Here is a 19,753-nt window from a genome sequence, read left to right as displayed (position 1 = left end):
GGAGTACCACAACACATAATCTCAGACCGTGGGTCCCAGTTTACATCTAAATTCTGGCGTCTCTTCTGTGATAAGATAGGTATACAACTACAGATGTCAGGCAGTTACCATCCCGAGACGGACGGACAAACAGAACGGCTAAATCAAACACTCAAACAGTGCCTTTGCTGTTTTACGCACAGAGCTGAGGAGGGATGGGTGGAACTCCTATGGCTAGCAGAACTAGTGTACAACAACTCCCAGAGGGTACTCTCCATTTTTTGTAATTTACGGATATGACACACACGTACAACCAAGCGGTGCATGCACCCCAGATACACTACCTTCAGTACAAACTAAAGTGACCCAATTGACACAAACCTCGAAGACAGTTTCTCAGAACCTAATCACAGCTAAGAACATGAGTAAGAAATATTCTGATAGGAAACATGTTAACCCAGAGTACAAAGTAGGAGATAAGGTCTGGATTTCGACACGACACTGCGTGGGTCCCAAAAGCTAAAACCCTGTTTCCTAGGCCCATTCCGCACCACACAAGTTATTAACCCAGTGGCTATGCGGCTTCATCTTCCTAACCACATGAAAATCCATCCAGTGTTCCACGTGGCACTCCTAAAACCTGCAGCCCCTCATATACGCATGGAGAGTCCACCACCTGTTTTGGTAGAAGGGTACCCAGAATAGGAGGTCCAGGCCATATTGAATTCACGAGTAAGGGGAGGTCAGTTGTACTACTTAATTGACTGTGTGGGATCTGGCCCCGAGGATAGGTCATGGGAACACACCTCAAATGTGCATGCTCCTCGACTCTTGCGCCTGTTCCATCTCAACCATACAACTAAACCCGGCCCTTCTGCGGGGAGGGGTGTATTGTCATAAAGCCAAGGCCCAGCCCCCGGAGAAGGAACAAGCGTAAGGTGGTTGCAGGTACTGTGGGGGGAAGCTCTCTGAGCAGGTGTCATCTCTGCCCCTTTTGTAGGTGCACCTGGTGTAGCAGGAAAGGGCTTTCCAGAAGCAAGGCCAGGAAAAACTACAATTCCCAGCAGCCTCTTGCCACAAAACTAGAGCCCTAGCAGTCCAGATTCCTTGTTGGAAGAAATCAGGCACACAGAGCCTGCAAATGACCCAGGGAACGCCTAGGCCAACGCCCAAAGCAATGCGAATGCACGAGATGACTGGTGCGCATGCGCGATCCTCAAACACTCGTTCGCGCTCTACGCTGCTGCCGAGAGGATGCATTCTACAGAGCTCCATCCAAGCCACTCGCTGGGCTGCCCTCGCTGCTGGAATACAATCCTCTGGCCCCGCGGGACTAAAGATAAGTGATTTGTTCTAGCGTAATGTTACAAAGCATGGTACAGTTACTTACCTGAAGAAACTAACGCCCATTAGAGGCTACGGTTGCCTGTTTGACAACCAAGAGAGTCACACAAGCCCTAGGGGAGACTATGTGAACTAACGGATACTATACTAACAAAACTGCATGCTGAATTACGCCCGCCAGTTGCAGGTGCTTGTGACATTACACTCGCCAGTTGCGGGTGCTTGTGAGTAACCTGAATACGCACAAGACAAAAGCTAATTGTCTCCTTTCTTGTCAGGAGCATTCCGTCACCCACATCATCCTGGTTCCCACGGGCCCACATCCTGCAGAGCCGGCGCACGGAGCGAGACTCATTGAAAAGCCTGAGCTAAGTGCTTTTTTTGTGATCAATGTGTTGTGAATAACTTGATGCTGTTTAGAACTCTTGCTGTTGTTTAGAGGTCTGTAGTCCTAGTGTACTAAGAGGCATAACTCAGTGTCAGTGTTAAACTGAGTGCAAAGCCTCACCTTGGGCAATGCATGCATGAGATACCATTTACGGAGCTTCACTCAGTGCAAGACAAACTGAGTGCTGAGCCTCATCCTGGGTAGTGCATGCATGAGATACCATTTACGGAGCATAACTCTGTGCAAAAGACAGAGTGCTGAGTCTCAACAAGGGGTAACGCATGCATGAGACATGAATGTATGAGTGGATGTGTGTGAAACTTTGAGCTTCAGCAACACAACAAAACAGAATAGGCTCCTTAAGGTCAGAGTCTAGGAGCATGCCTTTCCTAACAACCCCCTGCCTGTCCACAACTTCTTCCTAACCCTCAACCCGGTTTACCTACCTTCCCAAAACCTATCCAATTTGTGGACCCTAACCCTCTTTCCCTCGTGGGGGTCGCGGTGACCTGCGTTTACCCAATCCAGGTGTCAAGACCACCAAGGGGAGATAGGAGTTCATGCTGCTTCTGCGTTGGGGAGCTCCTCGTTTTGACATTGCACACCCCGACAACAGACAGTTTGGTCCAAGTGGATAAGCTAACATGAACACTATTTCATGGTAAATGTGTTCAGACATCATGCACTATCAATTAAGGATTCCATGATGGTGAGGGCCTGGTTCTTTGTGGCCTACAGTAGTCCCTCTAGAAAGATTCCTCATTCAATGTCAACTCACAAGCTGTGCTGCAAGTCAACAATTCTCTGGCTATGTTCCACTCCCTGCATTCATGTGGAGTCACTCCATAGTCTCAACCCTTTAATTAATCTCTTGCTTTTAATATGTAGTCTCCAGTACCAGCCTCCATAACATTGAGTCTCAGCACACACCTCACACCCGGAGCTGTGCCCGTGGTTATGAATGATTTGAAAACTTCCAGCCATCACGTTTCTGTTTTTCTTATTTCGTAAGTAACCCACCATTTATTTGTTAGATAGAGGGGAAAGATATATTGCAGGTCACAGTAATTGCAGTTTTTGAAAGAAAAAACAAATATGAACAGCAGCAGCAGCTCCATGACATCAACCCTGGAAAAGGCCCATTTTATTATTTTCTTAGGTCCTTTATATGTTGCTGAATGCCAGCCTCCTCTAGCTTCTAGGCACTGGAACAGCAACTGAACACCCATGTTGCACTGAATCATCTTGTTCCCAAAGCAAGTGCTTTGCCCCTGAGCTATCCTTCCAAATATCCAATTTTATCTTTTTGCTTGAGGAAGCACCAGATGGTTTACTTCAAAAGTGGAGGGCAACTTCATGTAAATTATCTCTGCATGCATCGATCTACAGTGTGCCTGTTATGCAGATCTGGGTCTGGTCACAAAATGCCCAGGCAGAATTGTTGGCAGAAGCCACTGGAGCACACCACTCTCATCACATGCCCAGTCGCTCACTGGATGTGCAAAGCAGACAACGAGAAACACTGATGAGATTTGCCTTCATGCTTTGCTGTCACTTAGCACTGTAGGCTACTCTTACCCATTCCCAGTTAGCTAGACCTAGCCCTCATGCTCATCCTGTGGCTACTGTACAGTGCATGAGCTGCACAGACAGCCAAACCTCTGAACCCAACCATTCAGGCATTCTTCACTAATGGACTTCCAACCTGTTAGTCATGGTGGCTTCATGGTTTCTCCTGCATCTCTGTTATTTATCCAGCTAAAGAGATCTAGATTCCTGGTGAAAAAAGCAGTGGCACATTTAGCTGTATTTACAACCACCTTCTTTAGGTGCAACACAGATATCTGCTATTGGCACTGCTTCTTTGCCCAGTGGCCCAAGAGTTGCAAGGACCGGTGAAGGTGTAGCAGAGGGGGAGCCAGGGGTAACAGCTGCTACCCCAGGCAACCGCCAAATGGCATCCCTGTGAGGGTCTATTATTCCCACTTCCTACACACATACACGGGTTCAAAGAGGCCTTTTATTGTGGCCGCACTGGGGGATAATGCACAACAGAGGCTCATGGATGTCATCGACAACTACCTCCGCAGAGCTGCAGGTTGCTCACCCCGACAACAGGCAGTTTGGTCCAAGTGGACAAGCTAACATGAGCACTATTTCATGGTAAATGTGTTCAGACATCAAGCACTATCAATTAAGGGTTCCATGATGGTGAGGGCCTGGTTCTTTGTGGCCTACAATAGTCCTTCTAGAAAGATTCCTCATTCAATGCCAACTCACAAGCTGTGCTGCAAGTCTACAATTCTCTGGCTATGCTCCACCCCCTGCATTCGTGTGGAGTCACTCCATAGAAAGAAAGAGAGAAGAGGATCCAATCTGGAACCCTCCCGTCCCCTGCACACCGTAATAATGCGTCAAAACGATGCCTTAATCGCAATTTCAAGCTATTTGCAGTATAAACATGTATTTCTATATATTTCAATGAATGAAAAGCGAGTTAAATTGAAGTTAAATAATGCAATCCATTCTTTAAATGTAAAAAACAGGTGACATTTATTCCAAACGTAGGAACCAGAGAAGATTCAGTTCTTTTGAGGGTGGCTGACGTGTTTTGAGAAATCTATTCTCTTCTTCATGAGCCCGGAGTCTTGTACAAGAACTGAGTATCAAAAAATATAAAGAAAGGGACAATCAGGCTGGTGTTGCTACCAAATAATTTCCACAGCCTATCTAGGGTTATACATCCTCCAGTAAAGTTAACCAGTGAGCTGACATGCAGAATGTTTCAATTATTATGTCAAACAAAAACGGGATTTTAATTGTATCCAAAGCCACAAGCAACCAGGACCAAAAGTAACCAACAGGTTAATATGAGAGAAGCTTGAATGAATGCTTACCATAACTAAATAGATCCTTTGGGTTGGTGCGTATGGAGGTGGTTCTGCGTGTGCAGAGGGATAAGGTGGAACGTGAGTACTGTAGTGGTTTCAATGTCGGACGGGTATATAATAAGCTGCAATGAATAGTGCGGATAAACTGTTTAGATACGTATCTTCAATGAAACAACAGTCTGTATACATATTCCGAAGCCAATCACTCACCCCGTCAATGTAAGTGTTCATATAGGGGCGTCGCGGTGCTTTCACGCGATTGCCGTGAGCGGTGTATCTTCATGGATCGAGTGCTGGCATGCGCCTTATAGTCGAATCTGTAAGTATCCCGGTAATTAAGTGAGTGGGATTCTTAACGTATCGCAATGGATAAAGAAGTTGGTCGATTGCTTAGAGAAGATAATAGAACTGGTTACGAAGAACCCTGGATGCACTTACTTAATGCGGCACGGTGTGCTCGGCATGCAGTCCAAATCCAGTGCGACTCGCGTAGCTCGATTGTGGATGCGCTTCCTCCAAATGGAGATTGTTGCTAGGCTGAGGACGCTTCCCGTATAGTGAAAGATCCTCAAACATGCATCGAGTGCTATGAAAGGTAAGTGGAGCGTCGAAATAAACGACGGACTCACTGTATAGTTTGAGACCAGGAAGTGGTGTGAAGTTATGTGTATAACCCGGTGGCCATGTTTAAAAGTGTGTCGCATGTAGCCACTATATGCGTGAAGCAATGGAGGCTCAAGGCTGAGTCACTCCATTGACTCAGCCCTTTAATTAATCCCTTGCTTTTAATCTGCCAGTTTCTGCCATTTTGATTCCATTTCGAGCCCACTATAGAACAAGGTACTGGTCAAGTGCTGGCAATGACGTCTGCTTGACTTGCTCCCTCCTAAGATAAGGTAGAATCCACCTGCTTCTGCTTTTTACTATTCATGCTTCAGGAACACTTACAGTAGTGACCAGCACAGCCCTGAACTCCCTGGCGCTGTCTGTGTCCAACCCCTCTATGTTATAGTAATACTTCAGTGTCCACCCACCGATTTTCTCCTATCATTGCACCCAATGTATTTGTAACGAGAAAATGACATCATTTGACACAATAGATGGAACGCGTTGCCTGAGAATGGCTAATATGCTCATGTTTGCAGAAGCCCCAATTGTTCATTGTGGCCCTGGACATTCTGCAGCATTTGTTTAACAATACATCAGAGACAGACCCATATTCACTAGCATGACGAGTTGAAAGAGTCAAAGAGCATAAACAAATGAACTTATAGGTATTGGTTGCACTTACCATTTTAAGGACTATAAGTTACTGCATTTACAGTTTGGATTTTGACCTTTGGGTAGTTACAGTGAATGTTTGCAGGGCTGGTTCTTCCATAATGTGCGACAGGGCACCCACCTGCCACCCGTTATGAAGTATGGAGAAGCAAAGCCAGCACATTGAACACACTAAGTGCATCCAAGCTCTTGGGATGGAAATGCTACTGTCCTATTTACAATTACAGTTCCCCAGAGTACTTTCCCAGTGGGCCTTGGAAAGCTGAGGGCATTTTGCATCACCAGTCTTGTACGACCTTTTGGGTAATGTAGGCTGTTGAACTGAAGGACCAAATGTGACAATACGACACTCATGTGCTCCCCCACACATTATGAGTGCCTGGGATAGTGAGATGGTGGTTCTGCGGCACCACCATGCATGTGCAGGAACAAGGAATCTCTCTCTGGTTCCTGTTTGCACGCTTCATGGAAGGCAAAGAGTCATTGTGGATTGTGGTTTGAGCCTGAGGCATTGCCTGGAGTCTGGACCAGAGCTGCAGGTAAGAAACAAAAGTGTGTCCATATGTCGCACCTAGAAAAACAAGTGTACAGGCACGTTATAAATTACTTATGATATCCTATCATGTATGTGTGTATGCATACAAGTGTTTGTCTGTTTGGGTGAGTGCCACACGTAAAATGTGCATGCAGTATTTGTTATATGGGTGATCGTGTGAATAGGCTAGTGTGTATGTTGCATGGATGCCCATGTGAATGAGAAAGTGTGCATGACTGTATGTTATATGAGTGCATGCGAACATGAGAAAGTGTGCATGTTGTTTGGGTGCATGTAGTAATGAATGTGTGCATGTGGGCCGGGAGCCACCACTGATTGGGGGTTGGCATTGGTGCAGGAAGCTTGTAGGTGTTTTCTTACTGTGGAATAGTATTTTTTTACTGGCATTAATATGGACAAGGCCAACATGATGAGTGTTCTTACGTGACCATGCTGACATACATTGGTACAGCCATTAGGACCATGTTTTCTGACTGTGGCATGACATTTTTAATGGCATTGTGAGTAAATCCAACAGTAATATTTTCTTATGTTGGGATACCGGCATATATTGGTGCAATAGGTATGTATTTGGGGGTTTCATTGGTGTAGGCAGTATGTACTTGTTTTTTCGTTTCTATGTGATTTTACCAAAATCATTTTCAGAGAGGTAATCTATAACGAAACATTTATAATGAAAAAACATTTAATGTTCCTATTTTTTTATTTTGGGGGTGCCCCCTTGATTCCGTATGCTTTTAAGCCCACCCAAACCCCTCTCCAACCATTTAACCCCTTGCCACACCCCCATATATACATTTAAAAAATAAAAATGTGTTTTTGTTATAATTGTTTCATTTAAAAATCATTTTCTGAAATGTTTTTGTTAAAATCAAAGGATATCCTTGTTTTCTTACTATGGCATGGCTTTTCTGCTGGCATTATGGACAACGCCAACATAATGAGTACTCTTACATGGCCATACATGCCTACATTGATGCAGCCAATCTGGACATGTTTCTACAGTGGCATGACATTTTTTACTTGCATTATGAAGTCAACAAAGCCAGCTGAGGATGTTCTTATGTCTTCTTGTCCAGCTAACTACTGCCCAATTTCCATTACTTCCTTTCTTGGCAAACTCCTGGAAAAGTTGGCCATCTCTCAGCTTAACCTTCATTCCAATTCTGTTGGCTGTCTCCATGACCGCCAGTCTGGCTTCAGAGCTGCCAGAAGCACGGAAACTGCTCTCCTGAACATCCATGAAGATCTGCTCTCCAACCTTGACTATAACATTCCCTCTTCCTTATCCTCCTCGATCTCTCTTTTGCCTTCGACACGGTCAATCATACAATCCTGCTGAACCGTCTCTGTGAAAACCTGGGTATCACTGATCAGGCTCTGGCCTGATTGACCTCTTTCCTCTCAGATCGACCCTCCCAGGTCCAACTTGGGTCCTTCCTTTCATCTATCTTCCTCTCTACCTGTGGTGTTCCCCAGGGGCCTAACCTATCACCCTGGCTTTTCAACCAATACCTGGCAACTCTCGCCCACTGCATTGCCACTTTCTGCTCAAATTTCCAGTGCTACGCTGACGACACTCAACTCATTTTCAGGCTGCCCTCTGCCACCTCCTCTCCCTCTCTCATCTCAGATTGCCTAACTGCCATTCAAGATTGGTGTGCTGCCAATGATCTTTGTCTGAATGCCAGCAAGACGGAGATCCTCCTCATCGGCACACCTTCACCATCCTTTCCCCTCACTCTCTGGCTGGCCTCCCTTGGCCCTCCTCCTACCCCCACCTGCGAGGCTAAGAACCTCGGGGTCATCTTTGACTCAACCCTTTCCTTCTCCGCCCACATCTCTGAGGTCTCTAAAAAGTCAAATTTCCGACTGCACCTCCTCAGAAGTACTCTGCCTTTCCGCTACTTTCCCGAGAAGCTCATGGTATCCCAAGCTCTGGTTCTCTCTAGCATGACTATTGTAACAGCCTCTTTCTAAATCTACCTGCCTCTACTCTCTGCCCTCTGCAACTAATCCAGAACAGGACTAAACGACTTGTCCTTGGCCTCAAGCCCTGGGATCGTATCTCTCAAGCTCTGAAATCTCTCCATTGGCTCCCTGTGGATGCAAGGATTAAATTCAAAACCCTCTGCATTGTCCACAAGGCTTTCTGGGGCCTGGGTCCAAAATACCTTCAGCTATTCCTCTGCAAATACCTCCCCTCTCAAGCTCTTCGCTCCTCTACCTCCAACTCACTCAGGGTCAGTCGTTTTTCAAAGAAACAGCTGGGGGTAGATCTCTGTCTTTGGCTGGGGCCTCCCTCTGGAACAGCCTCCCTGCCACTCTAAAACCTGAGGAGAACCATCTCTGGTTCCGGAAACACCTCAAGACCTTCCTCTTTCTGCCTTCGCTCCCCCTCTCCCCTGCTGATCTGATCTCTCTTGGCACCGTGCACCTGACCACCCTCTGTCCTCCGGGCCCAGGTACCTGCTCACCCTGCCACCCTCCCGCACTGCCTCCGTGCCACCCCCTGCACTGGGGTCTGTATTTGTACCCATACAGCCCCCCCTTTTTCTTCCTGCACTTATCAGACCTACCATGTCTGCTGCCTTAAACCTAGCACTTGAAAATTGCTGGCTGCACTAAAACTGCTTGTTGCTTTTATTATTTATTTGTTATTTATCTGTTTCTCCTCTGCTTCAAACTTTCGACTTCTCCCCCTTCCATGCACTTTTCCCCTCCCACTCTCCCATGCACTTGCACTTTCTCAATGTCACTGGGCCTAGTAAGATCGCTGTTTTGTTCTCCCCTTTTCCACTCCGTTGTCTTGTCGCACTCTGAATCACTTGTGTACGAGCGCAATAGAAATAAAATATCAATATCAATATCAATATCAATGCTGGCATATATTAGCAGAGCCAGAATACACATGTGTTCATGTAATATTATGGGCATTAAAGCAAACATGAATATATTCTTAGTTGTGAGTACTGGGGTATGTTGATGAAGTGTATGGGCCCAGCCAGCATGAAAGCATTGTTTTACACTGGGAGAATACTGTCATATGTTGCCCACAATATATGACAGTATTAAAATTATCGATGAAATAGCCTACTATCAAATTCAAGCCCATCTTGAGCAAGATCAGCTTCTTGGAGATAGACAATCCGGGTTCAGGCCCAACCGTAGCACAGAAACGGCTCTCTTGGACCTGAAAATCCAGATAGACACCATCAGGGACTCAGGTAAACTCTGTATACTAATGCTGTTAGATCTTTCTGCAGCATTTGATTTGGTGGACCATGACAAATTGTGTGCCACTCTAGTCAACGACTTCTGCTTCTCCAAGGATGCCACCCTTTGGGTGAAATCCTTTCTATCTGAATGCACCTCCAGTGTAAGAATTGTTAAAGAAGACGCCAACCCCATACCAGTCCGCATTGGTATACCCCAAGGGTCATGTCTGTGGCCCACTTTATATAATGCATACACCAAGCTCTTCTTTTCGGCCCTGGAAGCTATGGGTGTCATCTACATCAACTTTGCTGATGAAACCCTGATCCTCATACCAATCTCAGGTGATTATGCGCAGGACACGATGGCTATCAATAAAATGTATGCCATAATCCAAAATTGGATGGCTCGCAACAGCCTTTGCCTCAACGATGAGAAAACAGAAATTTTCATTGTGGGCTCCCAAAGCAAAATGAGTGCTCTCCACTAAGACTACTCAACCATTAACATAGATGGTTCAATGATCCCAGTATCAAAACAGGTCAAAACCCTAGGAGTCTACCTTGATACTAATCTAACAATGACCAGACATGTAAACGCTCTGTCGTCATCTACTTTCTACACCTCCAAACTGATTGCCCTTAGTCAACAGTACCTCACGCCAACCAACTGTGTCACCCTTGCCAGAGCCTTAATACTATCCAAGTTAATTACTGTAATGCACTCTTACTAGGGACGTCCAATTCCAACATAGGGAAACTACAACTTATGCAAAATAAAGCGCTACGAGCAGCATTAGGAATTAAAAAGTCTGACCATATCGCTAAAATCAGGAGGGAGACTCACTGGCTACCCATCAAGGCGAGATTCATATTTAAGTCACTGTGCATTACCTACAAATGCCTTACCAACAAAGCGCCCATACACTTAAACATATACAAATCGCTCCTGGATGTCCCCCGATTCAGAAGTTTCGGAGCAGGACGGAGCAGTTTCCTAGTCACGGCCCCAAAACACTGGAATGAGCTCCCACTCAACATCAAAAAGGAAAATTCCTACCCTGACTTCAATAAATTGTTAAAAACCTGGCTTTTCAACCATTGCAAGACAACCACACACAAGGTGAAATACCTACCCATCGTAGGCTCACTTGCATGCCTCTTTAGGGTAGACCAACACCAATAACTGTAAATAATGTATAAATGTATCTACCTGTTGTAACTATTTGTACCATTGTCCTTTTATGCACCTGAAATCATGTATTCAAGCTGCCTGTAACAACGCTGTGATACCCCAGGGTCTGAGCGTTTAACAAATGTTATTAATAAATAAAATAATAAAATAAACAAATAGCAAAGGCATCATGAACATGCCCCCCCCCACCCCCCTGAAGCAGTCGGGTCTGGTTCGGGTTCCCTCACGATGCTCTGGTGTTCACTCATATCCTTGAGAAATGTTTATGTTCCTCCAACTCAAAAACGCAATGTTTGGCAGAAGTGATAATTGAACAAGTGTCTTCATATGAGATGTGAGTTGCTTTTCTATTTTTTTACGGATTTATGTGACCACTTTGAACAAAATAAACGAAGCCCAAAATGCAGATTTTTTTTTTTCTTTAAACCCATTTCACTGCATATGTATGCGGGGGAGACTTGAAAAGTCACTTCCATGTTAATTATGGGGGTTTTACCAAGAAGAGGACTCGATCAACGACATGAGCCACCCATCAGTGTAACCGAGCCTTGAAACCTGTCACCTTTTTTTTGTTTTTATGTATTCAATCTTGTTTGTGTTCCTTAGTATTGAAATGCCATCTACATTATTGATAGAGTTAAAGAATTGAGGACATGAAAAATATCTTTACCGGATGTCATAAAAAAGGACCCTCCCTTGCAATACGTATGGCAGTCTAAAGTGGGCCTCCTAGTTGTAAAGGGAAAATGGCAGTACCCTGGCAGTATCTGATTAACCACCAGTTTCCTGCATCACAGAATTCAGACTTTGGAGTCTAGTACATAGCTGGGGGTAAATCACACACTGTACTTCCAAAAATGGGTGCATTTACAGTTAGTGGAACCACTGACCTCATTAAATCTGCCAAATCACTAACGGAGACCTATGGATTCCAAAAATGGTGACTAACACTACCATGCAGCCAATCATCATCTCGCTGTAAATCTGCCAGGCTTAGGGGAGGTAACAGTAACCAAACCTGGTCGCATTTTCACAGAAATACCTCAGGAATATCACCAAACCCCACATGAGGCCCCCAGTAACATGAAGATGTGTCCTGTGCCCTAATCCCTTGGTGTTTAAAGACAAGGCGAGATAAGATATTGGAATATGTCCTCATGTGTTTTAATGAAATAAACAAGTAAATGGCACTAGACCATTTGTACGAGGCACATTTGCTCGAGTAATTGTGTACACATTTTTTGCTGCAATAGTAGATGGGGGGTTAGGTTTAGGCATATATTAAGCTGAGAGGGATGATGGGAGTTGCAGGGGGTGCCCCACCAGATTGTTTGTAATGAAATGGGTAAAAAAAAGAAAAATGTAATTATATAGTTCCGTTGTCACCCAAAGGAGTAGAGTTTCATGAATGGCTGATGCACAGCCTAATTGTTCCATTATGCAGTTGAGACCTTGGTGACTATTGAGAGGCTCTGGTGATGCAATGTTGTCCTCGACACGTGGGAGCAAGATTTCCAGGGATTCTGTTCACTTTGCAGTTAATAGGATGACTATCTTTTCTGTTTCAAATGGCTGAAGGAATAAAAAGAAGGAAAACGATGACAAAAGACCTAGAAGATCAGAGGTATGTCAAAACCACGGTGGAAACCCATAAGGAAAGCATTAACCCAGCAATGAGTGGCCCAGAGTGGGAGGAATCAAAACAGGAGTTATGACATTCTTAGTTGGTAGGCTTGAAAGATGTTCTCTATAGGTGTTCAATAAAAACCTTCAACAAACACAAGTATTCCTGTGCAGGTTGAAGCAGAATTCGTTTGACAGTGTTTGCCAGTGCTTCTAGATAATCAAAACAACCCAGGGATGATTTCAACACCACCCACTCCCCAAGAGTAGTGAAATAACTGGCAAACTGCAATGGTTATTGAGCAGGCTTTACAAGGGGATCCAAGAGTAGGTTATGTAATTTCAGCTAATAAGACACACACAACCTAGCCACGCCTAGAGGCCATCCCTGGAAGTTCTCCTCCAGATCCAAGCCACACAGGTACAAGGTTTTATTTCCTGTTTTTTTTAAAACCCACCATAATGATGGTATTTGGTAAGCATGTACCAATGATCCAATCTCATCGATGTCAAATTGTGCCACACTGATGATCCCCAATTAGGGTGTAAAATGCATGTATGCATGCATGCATGCATGTATGTGGTTGGTTGTGTCATCAATGAGAGCTGTCAGTCTTACAGCTATGTATGACATAGCACTGTTCTGTAGATTTTCTGTATGGAAGAAAAAAGCACGTGTTTGAGCTAATTTGCATACCCATGATACATTTCTTTGTGGCTCTGCTCTGAAGGTAAAGTTCCAAGGCTTTAAAGTGGCCCTGTGTTGTGTGTATCTTATCAACTAATTACAGTACAGGCAGAAAGTTTGTTTCTTGCAATGTCAATGGGAGCCACACTGATGATGGCCAAGTTGGATGAAATGGGTAGGTTGTTAGTTGTTATATTCTTGAGACCTATCCGCCTTGGGTTGAAAAGCTATGTTTAAAATAGGACTGAAATATAAGACAATTACTATGTTCTGCCTAAAACGAAAAGAGCAAACCTTTTAGCCAATTTATTTAAGCATGGTGAATTTATATGTGTGTTTGATCAGGAGGAGAATTTCTTGTGGTGGCTACAAAGTGTTGTGTGTCCTATTAGCTGAAATGGCCTAACCTACTATCACATTAAAGGCCTGCTAATCTTCATTTCTTAACCCTTCCCCTACCCCCGCATGATATTGCCAGTGTAAGGGAATCCAACATAACTCCAGAATGTGAGCAACCCATCCTATTGAACACAACAATACTGGGGAGTTCCTTATGAATTGAAGGCCTGCTCCCAAACAATGCAATAGAAACTGAGATGCAAGAGGCACTCTGCATTATCCCTATGCATCTAGGGAAGATGGGAATGTTAATCCTACCTGAAGTGGGACACTGACTGTTCTTGGTATGACAGGATTATAGTTAGTGACCCAATTATGCTGACATTTTTAGTGACAAATCATTGATCTTTAGATTGACTCTTATGCCTCATAATGGGATATTGTTATCCGAAAGTTCATATTAGGCGTCAGTAACTTAGAAGCGGTTCACTTGACCTAAGATTATTACCCAAAGACATTCTTAGAAAATAAAAGATTTCAAATGTTTTGTTCATGAGCATGCTTAAATGTTAAGTTCAAGTATGCTAATAGACTCAAGCACACTGTTAAACTGTTCCCTAAACACCCTTTATCTCTTAAATTGATATGCCCATGAAAGTAGAAAGGTTGATTTAAATGCCTTTTTAAAAAAAAAAAACCTATTGGTTCTCAAAAGGAGAGTTTGACCAAACCTGGTTTGATTTTTCCCTTTCTCTAACGGTATAGCAAACTAAAAAGCAATTGACTGGAGGCTTCCCCTGCGGAATGGCAGGAGTTATGATTAATTTAAAACCTTGCAGCCAGGGGCGTTGCTGGGGGGGGGTTAAGGGGGCTATAGCCCCTGATCTTTCGGCTGTAGCCCCGGATAGAATCTCAGGAGCTACAGCCAAAAGATTAGCTAGCCCCCAGTCCCAACAGTTCCGACATCAGCGTAGCCCCGAGTCTTTTCCAGACCTAGCAACTCCCCTGCTTGCAGCTATCAGCCTTCAGTTTTGTAAATGTCACGCTGAGTCGGATAGATTTGCCAAGACTTAAAACCTCAGTAGCTGTACATGAAGACCCATTATGCACCTCACTGTTCATATCCTCTTAGGCTGAACCATTTCTGGTGTTCAGTGTGGTGCCATGCAGAAGAAAGAAGTCCTATCAGTTTGGGTTCAAGTGCCTACTTTGGGGTAGGACCATGTCTGATTTGCATACATTTCTTTTTTCATGTGCAATGACATGTCAAGTTAAAAAGAATGGTCTGGCGGAGTGGACGACGAGTGGCAGTCCTGCAGTCCTGCCGGAGTGCTTTGAGAGTCTGTTGCTCATTTCTACTGAGTGTTGCTGTGTGGGAGGATCCATACAAATACCCCATCCACCCGCGGAGCGGACGCGGAGTGGACGACGGGTGGCAGTCCTGCAGTCCTGCCGGAGTGCTTTGAGAGTCTGTTGCTCATTTCTACTGAGTGTTGCTGTGTGGGAGGATCCATACAAATACCGCATCCACCCGCAGAGCGGACGCGGAGTGGACGACGAGTGGCAGTCCTGCAGTGATGACTGTCAGGGCTGCCAGGGCAAACAGAGAAATGAGAGATATCGACCCCAGTGACGCCTCTAGAGAAGAAGAGGAAGGTAGGCGCCTAAGAAGTGCGTAATTTTGTCAGAAACCTGGCCAAAAACAGCAGCCAATCTCCTCAAAAGAACAGCCGGTGACTACTCCTTGCAGGACAAATATGTGCAGAAGCGTGGAGCCTCGGAACTTAAAAGAACCCATCGTACTGGTTCAAACGGAAGTTTACCAACAGACAATGTGTGAAAAACCGGCTCTTGTAGCCAAAATTATCAAATATAAAAACCATCAGCATCCTGCTCCAATTGAAGATTTCATCAAGGAGAGTTCCCAACACCAACACCATCAATGCCAAACCTTACCTGCTGGGGTGTCCGCTTCGGCGAATGTCCAGGAGCTGGACCCGGCCCTGGCCCCGGCCTCTCCTCGTGTGGAGCGTGTCCTGACCCCGCCCCCCTGCCTGCGTGGCAGCTGCAGTAGCGCTGGACCCCACGGCAGCGGCTCTCGAAACAGGGCGGCTACCCGTTTGGGAAGGTGGGGAGGGGTTGGCGTGGCGGGACAGGGAGGTTGAGGAGGCCGACGAGGACGAAAACGCTGGCCCGGGAGCTAGGACGGCTGATTCCCCCCAGTTCTCCCCCCTCGGGGGGCCGGCATGCACTCCCTGCCCCACATCGGTGGCTCTCGGAGGAGGGCTTCCATCAGTGGGTGTTGCAGAGGGGCGGAGGAGGGACGAGGAGAGAGCGAAGACGGGCGACGGAGAGAAAATGATGGAGGAGGGCGCAGGCCCGTGTGAGAGTGGGGCCGAGGAGCTCCAACAGAAACCGTTCATGCCTCTCCCGCCGCAGCCTGCCCTGTCAGGGCAGGTACAGGTGGTGGCGCTATTCCACGCACAAGCGGAGGAAAATGCAAAAATTAAAGCTGCCCAAGATCAAAATGAAATGACCGAAACCATCGAGCAGATGGGAAATAACACAAACACAACGAAAAGACAGAGAACAATGTCCATGACCAATAAGGTATATAAGAGCCGCAATACCCTGAACAACAAGAAAGGTCTCAGAGCAAAAAAATCAATGCAAAAGCCCAAACCAGTGCAAAACATACCCCAAACAAAGCCGGTTAAAGACAAAGAAAATCAGTCTAAGCGAGGGGAGGGAGGGGCACTCAAAAATTCTATAAGGGACTATTTTCTGGCTCATGGAAGACAAAGACCAGTAAATGGGCTCCATCCCATGGAACTTTCGGACCTGGAAATACTGGAAGCATTAAACAAATGTCTACCTGTGGCCAAACTGCAAAGACTGGAATACAATGCCAGTGAAAAACCAACCTCAAAAAAAGGTGCAGCCCTAGATGTGAGAAATGAGACACTAAATCAACCAAACGAAGAAGAGAGGGTAGACAGGGAGACACCCAATTTGACATCTCCTCCAAGGAGATCACAAAAACTGTCAGAACGACAGCTAAATCTGTCGCCACTAAACGAATTCAGCAAGCGTGACGACAAGGTAAATCCAGACAAAGATTGCGCAACAGTGAAGGATGTAGCAGACACTATGGATGAAACTGATGTCTCCAGCGGCCCACCAATAGAAACATGCGAGGGTCTCCCCCAATCAACTCCTGATATACTATCACCAATGGGGGCAGCCGCCTCACACTCAGAAAAAGATAAAAAAGAGATTACTGATGAAGCGCATAGAACACTGAAAAAAACATCTCAGCAGGAAGAGTAAAGCCAACAGAGCGGCCAATGTCTATACGACGGGCGAGTATGTCAACGGAGAAGTTATCCCCGACAGACATAAATGAACTTAACCAAGATCTGGCCTTGAGACCTCGACACAATATAAACCAGAATATGTGGGGCAATGATAGCCATAGCCCCCTCACAGATAGTAACAAAAATCGAAGAGTATCATTGGAAACAGCAAGGCCTTCACGAAGCCAATGGGCAAACATGACAACAACGTCAAACGACTCACCAGCAAGGAGAGTCTCAACACAACAACAATCGGCAAGCCCGGCGGACCTCTCAAACAAAACAAAAAAAATAGACCTATTATCTATCATGTCATCAGTAAATATAGTGCTATCACCATTTTTGAAGCTGTATGAAACCATTGCAGAATCATTGAAAGATCATACAAGTATACAAGCGATGATTCACAGTAAAGTTATCTTCTTAGAAGCCTACGTTATGGCCTTGGAAGCAAGGAAAACAAACACCTTGGATGCAAATGAGGACGTATTCGCTCCACGTAAACAAGTGAACCACCAAGACAAAGAGCAAACCGTGGTGGGAAAAACAATTGGGACCCAAACCGTCGCAATTATTGATTTAACAACAAACAAATTAGCAAATGAGGAAACAAATAAAAGGGCGAAGACAAAACCACTACCGGGTCAAACTAACATAAACTTGAAACCAAGAAAAATAACTTCACCTAGATTAAACAAAACTGGAGCTCAAACTGCAGAAGGTATCTTTCAATTCTTCACACGTCCAGTAACTCAAAAAGATACATCACAAATGGAAGACAGCGTAGTAAACTTACAACAAACAAAGAACCAAGAAATGTCGGAAAAAGGAAACACCAGCTTATCACCAACAACAATTGACTTTATCGAAAACGAAGAACTGATGAACCTGAGCCAACAGTTGACACAACAGGCCCCGATGACCTCAAAGCTGGACAGACTCAGTGAAACAACAAACTTACAAACTAGCGGGGAAAAGAGTAAATCAGAATCACTACAGAGTAAGGAGGAAGAGAGTTGTGAGAATGCAGCGACAGAAACTAGGGCAAAGGAGAAAAGTCAAAATAAACTGGACACTCGGTCGCTAGAAACAGCAAGACAGATAAGTTTAAAACTTATGATGAAAGAAACGAAAAGAGAAAGAGAAAGGGCGAGATCAAGAACCCCAGATAAGCGGACTACCAGATATTGAGAGAAAGAGCAAAATCGCACTTACTCAAAACAGATGGATTGTGAAAACGATAAACCAGACAGGAGACCCCAAAACAGTCGAGAGGATCAACGAAGAAACAGAAAAAGCTACAAAAGCGAAACACCAACTCGGCCTTGCACTAAATCTAGGAATGCTAAAATCAGGAATAACAACAAATATCGATCCTGCTCCCCAAGGGACCCAGAGGAAACAGTCTTTCGCTATAGATCCAAGATGCCGAAGTATAAGCAAAAATCGAGAAAAGTGGACAAAGCGAAATGGCGAATAAAGCTGATACAAGTGGAAGAAAATAGAGACAAGATAATATTGAACAGCAATTCTGTGTTAAAACTATTCAAGTATATCCAAAAGCTGAAACATTAAATCAGAAGACTTGCTAGTGGTAGAGCCTAGCCACGTAGACACCAAGGCTGAAACGGTGCCGTACATAGCATCAACAATGCTGAAAAACCTTTTCTTTAACAGCAAAACGGAACTAGAAGATATGGGATATGAGCTAAAAGTGCAATCCGCAACAAGTACAGAAAATACAAAAGGGATACAGAAAGCAAAGAATACAATACGTTCCGGGAAAAACAAGCAGCGAAAAATTATAAACATAATACATTAACAACTCCACGGAAGAAAAAATCTACAAATACTAAGGAAAGAGTTAAAGAACGGGAGCCCGAAAAGAGATCAGGGGGAAATCAGCCAGCCCTTAAAGAAAATAACAACTACGATAATCCAATAAAGACAAAAGATATAAGAAAGACCAACAGAGCCAGGACAACTTCCCTAAAATCAGATCAAAATCGACAAAAAGAACGCAAACTTCAAAAAAAATGTGAACCAATGAAAGGGATATGGTCCTGGTTGCCAAAAGCGTTGAGTGACAAAAAGCAAATATAGCAATGCAGCAGAGACGAGCACATTTCTCAGGAAAGACCTCGTTTGACTCACCAAAAGCAGATGATAAAAATGTGCTCGTGGAACACGAGAGGACACAACCACTTACTGACTACTAGCGACATGGACTTGGGGGCTTATGACTTAATATGCCTCCAAGAGACTTGGCTGACTGAATCACCCTCAATGAGGGGTTTTGAACTTATCCTGGCACTGGCCAAACAAGGGCGTCTAGGAAGACCTACTTCGGGCCTACTGATCGCCTGCAAAAATGATTGTGGGATCAAACTGGAAGAAAACCTGATTAGCAATCAAATGATATTGATGGTCAAGGCATCATGTTAATAATGTATAATTATGAGTAATATAAGCTGTTGGAGTACTAATTTAAGTAATAACTCACAAACAGCTCACTTTGGCAATCGATTACTCCAACTGGGAGAATTAAAGCAGCTGTGAAGATTTCTTAGTGACAGCCCTGGCCACTCAGCCCAGGGTAATGTGACCCAGGAGAGCGGTCAGGACTCTCAGGGAAACCCTCAATGGGAAGAAAACCCTGGACGAAATCCCAGCTCGTGCAGATCAGGCTAATGGTGGAAGGTTGGACGTCTCCGACAGGAACCCCCGGGAATCATAAGACACACAAGACACCTTGTCTGCAGGAATGAGAAGTGAAGAAATAGGGAGCAGGTTAGAGGAGGGCCCAGAGAAGGGAAAGGAAAGGAGAGATCAATGGAAATCCTCTCACCCGAAAAGGACTGAGGGAAAGTTTGGATCTGGAACCTGGCTGAGTAGGAA

The sequence above is a fragment of the Ambystoma mexicanum genome, chromosome 8 (assembly GCF_040938575.1).
Source record: "Ambystoma mexicanum isolate Mex_15411 chromosome 8, UKY_AmexF1_1, whole genome shotgun sequence".
NCBI classification, from domain to species: domain Eukaryota; kingdom Metazoa; phylum Chordata; class Amphibia; order Caudata; family Ambystomatidae; genus Ambystoma; species Ambystoma mexicanum.
This window is presented reverse-complemented; position numbering follows the sequence as displayed.